Source organism: Arachis ipaensis, chromosome B7, assembly GCF_059453495.1.
Source record: "Arachis ipaensis isolate K30076 ecotype BB chromosome B7, ASM5945349v1, whole genome shotgun sequence".
NCBI lineage: Eukaryota > Viridiplantae > Streptophyta > Magnoliopsida > Fabales > Fabaceae > Arachis > Arachis ipaensis.
In genome coordinates, this window is record NC_142442.1 from 71,172,423 (window position 1) to 71,178,723 (window position 6,301).

Here is a 6,301-nt window from a genome sequence, read left to right on the forward strand (position 1 = left end):
TTTGTCTTCCCTTTCCCTTTTCTAGAGGATTCTCCGGTCTTGGGTGCCATCAATGGTAATGTAAAAACAAAAAGCTTATGCTTTTACCACACCAAACTTAGAATATTGCTCGCCCTTGAGCAAGAGAAGAAAGAATAGATGAAGAAGAAGAAGAAAATATGGAGGAGAGGAGGGAGAGGTGTATTCGGCCAAGAAGGGGAAAAGAGGGTTGTGTTGTGTGAAAATGAGGAAGAATGGAAGGCTTTATATAGGGAGGGGAGGGGGGGGTTAGTTTCGGCCATATAGGGTGGGTTTGGGTGGGAAATTGATTTTGAATTTTGAAGGTAGGTGGAGTTTATGAGGTAGGTTTATGGGGAAGAGTGGATGGATGTGAGTGGTGAAGTGGTGATAGGGAAGAGAGATTGAGGTGATTGGTGAAGAGTTTTAGGGAAGAGTGTTTATTGGGAAGAGAGGATGAACATTGAGAAGAGGGAAGAGAGTGAGTGGTGGTAGGTGGGGATCCTGTGGGGTCTACAGATGCTGAGTTGATCCTGTGGGGTCCACAGATCCTGAGGTGTCAAGGATTTGCATCCCTGCACCAATTAGGCATGTAAAATGCCTTTGCATGCAATTCTGGCGTTTAAACACCGAATTGATGCTTGTTCTGGGCGTTCAGCGCCCAGATGCAGCATAATTCTGGCGTTGAACGCCAGCCAGATGCTTGTTTCTGGCGTTCAGCGCCAGCTCTTCCTCAGTGTGCATTTCTGGCATCTGAACGCCAGGATGCTGCTTATTTCTGGCGTTCAACGCCAGATCCATGCTCTGTTCTAGCGTTGAACGCCAGCCAGATGCTCCTTACTGGCGTTTAAACGCCAGTAAGATCCTCCTCCAGGGTGTGATTTTTTTCTTCTGCTATTTTTGATTCCGTTTTCAATTTTTATATTTATTTTGTGACTCCACATGATCATGAACCTAATAAAACATGAAATAACAATAAAAATAAATTAAAATTAGATAAATAAAAATTGGGTTGCCTCCCAACAAGCGCTTTTTTAATGTCAATAGCTTGACAGTGGGCTCTCATGGAGCCTCACAGATGTTCAGAGCATTGTTGAGACTTCCCAACACCAAACTTAGAGTTTGGATATGGGAGTTCAACACCAAACTTAGAGTTTGACTGTGGGGGCTCTGGTTGACTCTGTTTTGAGAGAAGCTTACTGTGCCTCTTTTCCATGTTTACAGAAGGATGTCCTTGAGTTTTAAACTCAAGGGAGTCCTCATTCAATTGAAGGACTAGTTCACCTCTGTTAACATCAATCACAGCTCTTGCTGTGGCTAGGAAGGGTCTTCCAAGGATGATGGATTCATCCTCATCCTTCCCAGTATCTAGGATTATGAAATCAGCAGGGATGTAAAGGCCTTCAACCTTTACTAATATGTCCTCTACTTGTCCATAAGCCTGTTTTCTGGAATTGTCTGCCATCTCTAATGAGATTTTAGCAGCTTATACCTCAAAGATTCCCAATTTCTCCATTACAGAGAGTGGCATGAGGTTTATTCCTGACCCAAGGTCACATAGAGCCTTCTCAAAGGTTATGGTGCCTATGGTACAAGGTATTAGGAACTTTCCAGGATCCTGCTTCTTCGGAGGCAATCTCAGTTGATCCAATGCATTTAGTTCATTGGTGAACAGGGGAGGTTGATCTCCCCAAGTCTCATTACCAAATAAATTGGCATTCAGCTCCATGATTGCACCAAGGAACTTGGCAACTTACTCTTCAATAACATCCTCATTCTCTTCTGAAGAGGAATACTCATCAGAGCTCATGAAGGGCGTAAGGAGGTTTAATGGAATCTCTTTGGTCTCTAGATGAGCCTCAGAGTCCTTTGGTTCCTCAAAGGGAAACTCCTTATTGATCACTGGACGTCCCAGGAGGTCTTCCTCACTGGGATTCACATCCTTCTCCCCTCTTGTGGGTTCGGCCATGAAAGTCAATTCAATGGCCTTGCACTCTCCTTTTGGATTTTCTTCTTTATTGCTTGGGAAAGTACTATGAGGGATTTCAGTGATCCTTTTACTCAGCTGGCCCACTTGTGCTTCCAAATTTCTAATGGAGGACCTTGTTTCATTCATAAAACTCAGAGTGGCCTTAGATAGATCAGAGACTAAGTTTGCTAAATTAGAGGTACTTTGTTCAGAGTTCTCTGTCTGTTGCTGAGTGGATGATGGAAAAGGCTTGCTATTGTTAAACCTGTTTCTTCCACCATTATTAAAGCCTTGTTGAGGCTTTTGTTGATCCTTCCATGAGAGATTTGGGTGATTTCTCCATGAGGGATTATAGGTGTTTCCATATGGTTCACCCATGTAATTTACCTCTGCTATTGCAGGGTTCTCAGGATCATAAGCTTCTTCTTCAGAAGATGCCTCTTGAGTACTGTTGGATGCAGCTTGCATTCCATTCAGACTCTGAGAAATCATATTGACTTGTTGAGTCAATATTTTATTCTGAGCCAATATGGCATTCAGAGTATCAATTTCAAGAACTCCCTTCTTCTGAGGCGTCCCATTACTTACAGGATTCCTCTCAGAAGTGTATATAAACTGGTTGTTAGCAACCATGTCAATGAGTTCTTGAGCTTCTGCAGGCGTTTTCTTTAGGTGAATGGATCCACCTGCAGAAGTATCCAATGACATCTTAGCTAATTCAGACAGACCATCATAGAATATATCCAGGATGGTCCATTCTGAAAGCATGTCAGAAGGACACTTTTTGGTCAGTTCCTTGTATCTCTCCCAAGCTTCATAGAGGGATTCACCTTCTTTCTGTCTGAAGGTTTGAACATCCACTCTAAGCTTACTCAGCTTTTGAGGAGGAAAGAACTTGGCTAAGAAAGCCTTGACCAGCTTATCCCAAGAATTCAGGCTATCCTTAGGTTGAGAGTCTAGCCATATTCTAGCTCTGTCTCTTACAGCAAATGGGAAAAGCATGAGCCTGTAGACTTCAGGATCTACTCCATTAGTCTTAACAGTGTCACAGATCTGCAAGAATTCAGTTAATAATTGAAAGGGATCTTCAGATGGAAGTCCATGGAACTTGCAGTTCTGCTGCATCAGAGAAACTAATTGAGGTTTAAGCTCAAAATTGTTTGCTCCAATGGTAGGAATTGAGATGCTTCTTCCATGTAAATTGGAATTAGGTCCAGTAAAGTCACCAAGCATCCTCCTTCCATTATTATTATTTTCGGCTGGCATCTCCTCTTCTTGTTCGAAAATTCCTGTAAGGTTGTCTCTGGATTGTTGTATTTTAGCTTCTCTTAGTTTTCTCTTCAGAGTCCTTTCAGGTTTAGGGTCTGCTTCAACAAGAATGTTCTTGTCCTTGCTCCTGCTCATATGAAAAAGAAGGGAACAGAAAAATAATAATAGGGATCCTTTTTACCACAGTATAGAGGTTCCCTTGTTGTTAGTAGAAGAAGAAAGGGAATAAGAGTGAAGAAGAATGGATAATCCAAACACAAGGGTGAGGATAAGAGCAATAATTTGAGATGAAGAGAAGTGTTAGTAAATGAATAAATAAATAGAAGGAGATGAGAGAGAGAAAATTTCGAAAATTAATTTTGAAAAAGAGTTAATGATTTTCGAAAATTAAAGGAGAATTAAAATTGAAATTAAAATTTAAACAATTAATTAATTAAAACGAATTTTTGAAAAAGAAGGAGGCATTTTCGAAAATTAGAGAGGGATAGTTAGTTAGGTAGTTTTGAAAGAGATAAGAAACAAACAAAAAGTTAATTAGTTAGTTGAAACAAATTTTGAAAATCAATTTTTAAAAGATAGGAAGATAAGAAGTTAGAAAAGATATTTGAAAAAGATATGATATGAAAAGGTATGATTAAAAAGATATGATTTTGAAAAAGATAAGATAAAAAGATATTTTTTGAAAAGATATGATTGAAATTAGTTTTGAAAAAGATTTGATTTTTAAAATCACAATTAATGACTTGATTCACAAGAAATCACAAGATATGATTCTAGAACTTAAAGTTTGAATCTTTCTTAACAAGTAAGTAACAAACTTGAAATTTTTGAATCAAAACATTAATTGTTGATGATATTTTCGAAAATATGATGTAAAATTAAGAAAAAGATTTTTGAAAAATATTTTTAAAATTTTTGAAAATAAATAAGAAAAATGAAAAAGATATGATTTTTGAAAAAGATTTTGAAAAAGATAAGATTTTTAAATTGAAGATTTGAATTGACTCATAAGAAACAATTGAATTTTAAAATTTTTTGAAAAAGTCAATCCAAATTTTCGAAATTTATGAGAGAAAAAAAGGAAAGATATTTTTTTGATTTTTGAATTTTTAATGATGAAAGAGAAAAAAAAAAAAACTCACAACATGAAAATTATGAATCAAAACACATGATGCATGCAAGAACACTATGAATGTCAAGATGAATACCAAGAACACTTTGAATGTCAAGATGAACATCAAGAACTTATTTTTGAAAAATTTTCAAGAAAAGAAAACATGCAAGACACCAAACTTAGAAATTTTTCATGCATAGACACTATGAATGCAAGAATGCATATGAAAAATAAGAAAAGACACAAAACACGGAAATATGAAGATCAAACAAGAAGACTGGCCAAGAACAACTTGAAGATCATGAAGAACACTATGAATGCATGAATTTTCGAAAAATGTATAAATTTTTAGAAAAAATGCAATTGACACCAAACTTAAAAATTGACTCAAGACTCAAACAAGAAACACAAAATATTTTTTATTTTTATGATTTTATAAATTTTTTTCTTTTTTTTTTATTTTTTTGAAAATTAATGTGAAAAAAAAATAAAGATTCCAAAATTTATAATATGAATTCCAGGAATCTTGCACTCTCAGTCTAAAGCTCCAATCTGAGGTTAGACATGGCTTAATAGCCAGCCAAGCTTTAGTATGCTATTACATGCATTGAAGTGATTAGTTGAATCCTCAGTCCAATGGAATTTAGACATGGCTTTACAGCCAGCCTGGATTGAACAAATCATCATGAAACACTAGAATTCATTCTTAAAAATTCTGAAGAAAAATATATTTTATTTTTTTAAAAATATTTTTTTTTCGAATATTAATTAGGAAAAACGAAAAAGAAGAAATTTTTTTTGAAAAATTTTTGAAAATAAAATAAGAAGAAAATTACCTAATTTGAGCAACAAGATGAACCGTCAGTTGTCCAAACTCAAACAATCTCCGGTAACGGCGCCAAAAACTTAGTATGCGAAATTGTTACTCTGAGGTTGTAAAATTTGTTGTCGTTCTCTCCCTGGCAATGGCGCCAATAACTGGTGCACAATACCATGGTCCAAACATAACTTCACAACTTCGCACAACTAACCAGCAAGTGCACTGGGTCATCCAAGTAATAAAACCTTACGTGAGTAAGGGTCGATCCCACGGAGATTGTTGGTATGAAGCAAGCTATGGTCATCTTGTAAATCTCAGTCAGGCGGATATCAAATGGTTATAGTATTTTCGAATAATAATAATAAATAAACAGAAAATAAAGATAAAAATACTTATGTATATCATTGGTGAGAATTTCAGATAAGCGTATAGAGATGCTTTCGTTCCTCTGAATCTCTGCTTTCCCGCTGTCTTCATCCAATCAGTCTTACTCCTTTCCATGGCAAGCTTTCTGTAAGGGCATCACCATTGTCAATAGCTACATCCCATCCTCTCTGTGAAAAGGTCCAAATGCTCTGTCACGGCACGGCTAATCATCTGGAGGTTCTCGATCATATTGGAATAGGGTTCACCCTCCTTTTGCGTCTGTCACTACGCCCAGCACTCGCGAGTTTGAAGTTCGTCACAGCCATCCCTTCCCAGATCCTACTCGAAATACCACAGACAAGGTTTAGACTTTCCGGATCTCAGGAATGGCCATCCATGGGTTCTAACTTATACCACGAAGATACTAATAACTCGGACTTGGTCCCCTGTATTAGATATCTAAGAGATACTCATTCTAGCTTGTTTGCATGTAGAACGGAAGTGTTTGTCAGGCACGCGTTGATAAGTGAGAATGATGATGAGCGTCACATAATCATCACATTCATCATGTTCTTGGGTGCGAATGGATATCTTAGAAGTTGAATAAGTTGAATTGAATAGAAAAATAGTAGTACTTTGCATTAACTCATGAAGAACAGCAGAGCTCCACACCTTAATCTATGGAGTGCAGAAACTCTACCGTTGAAAATACATAAGTGATGAAGGTCCAGGCATGGCCGAATGGCCAGCCCCCAAACGTGATCAA

At 37.2% G+C, this 6,301-nt stretch overlaps 1 non-coding gene across 1 annotated transcript; it reads left to right on the top strand.

Annotated features, from left to right (window-relative positions):
• Positions 1 to 2,728: 2,728 nt before the first annotated feature.
• On the top strand, positions 2,729 to 2,836 carry LOC148552955 (small nucleolar RNA R71). Its single transcript, XR_015892619.1, has one exon. It is a non-coding gene; the product is annotated as a small nucleolar RNA R71 (small nucleolar RNA).
• Positions 2,837 to 6,301: the final 3,465 nt, after the last annotated feature.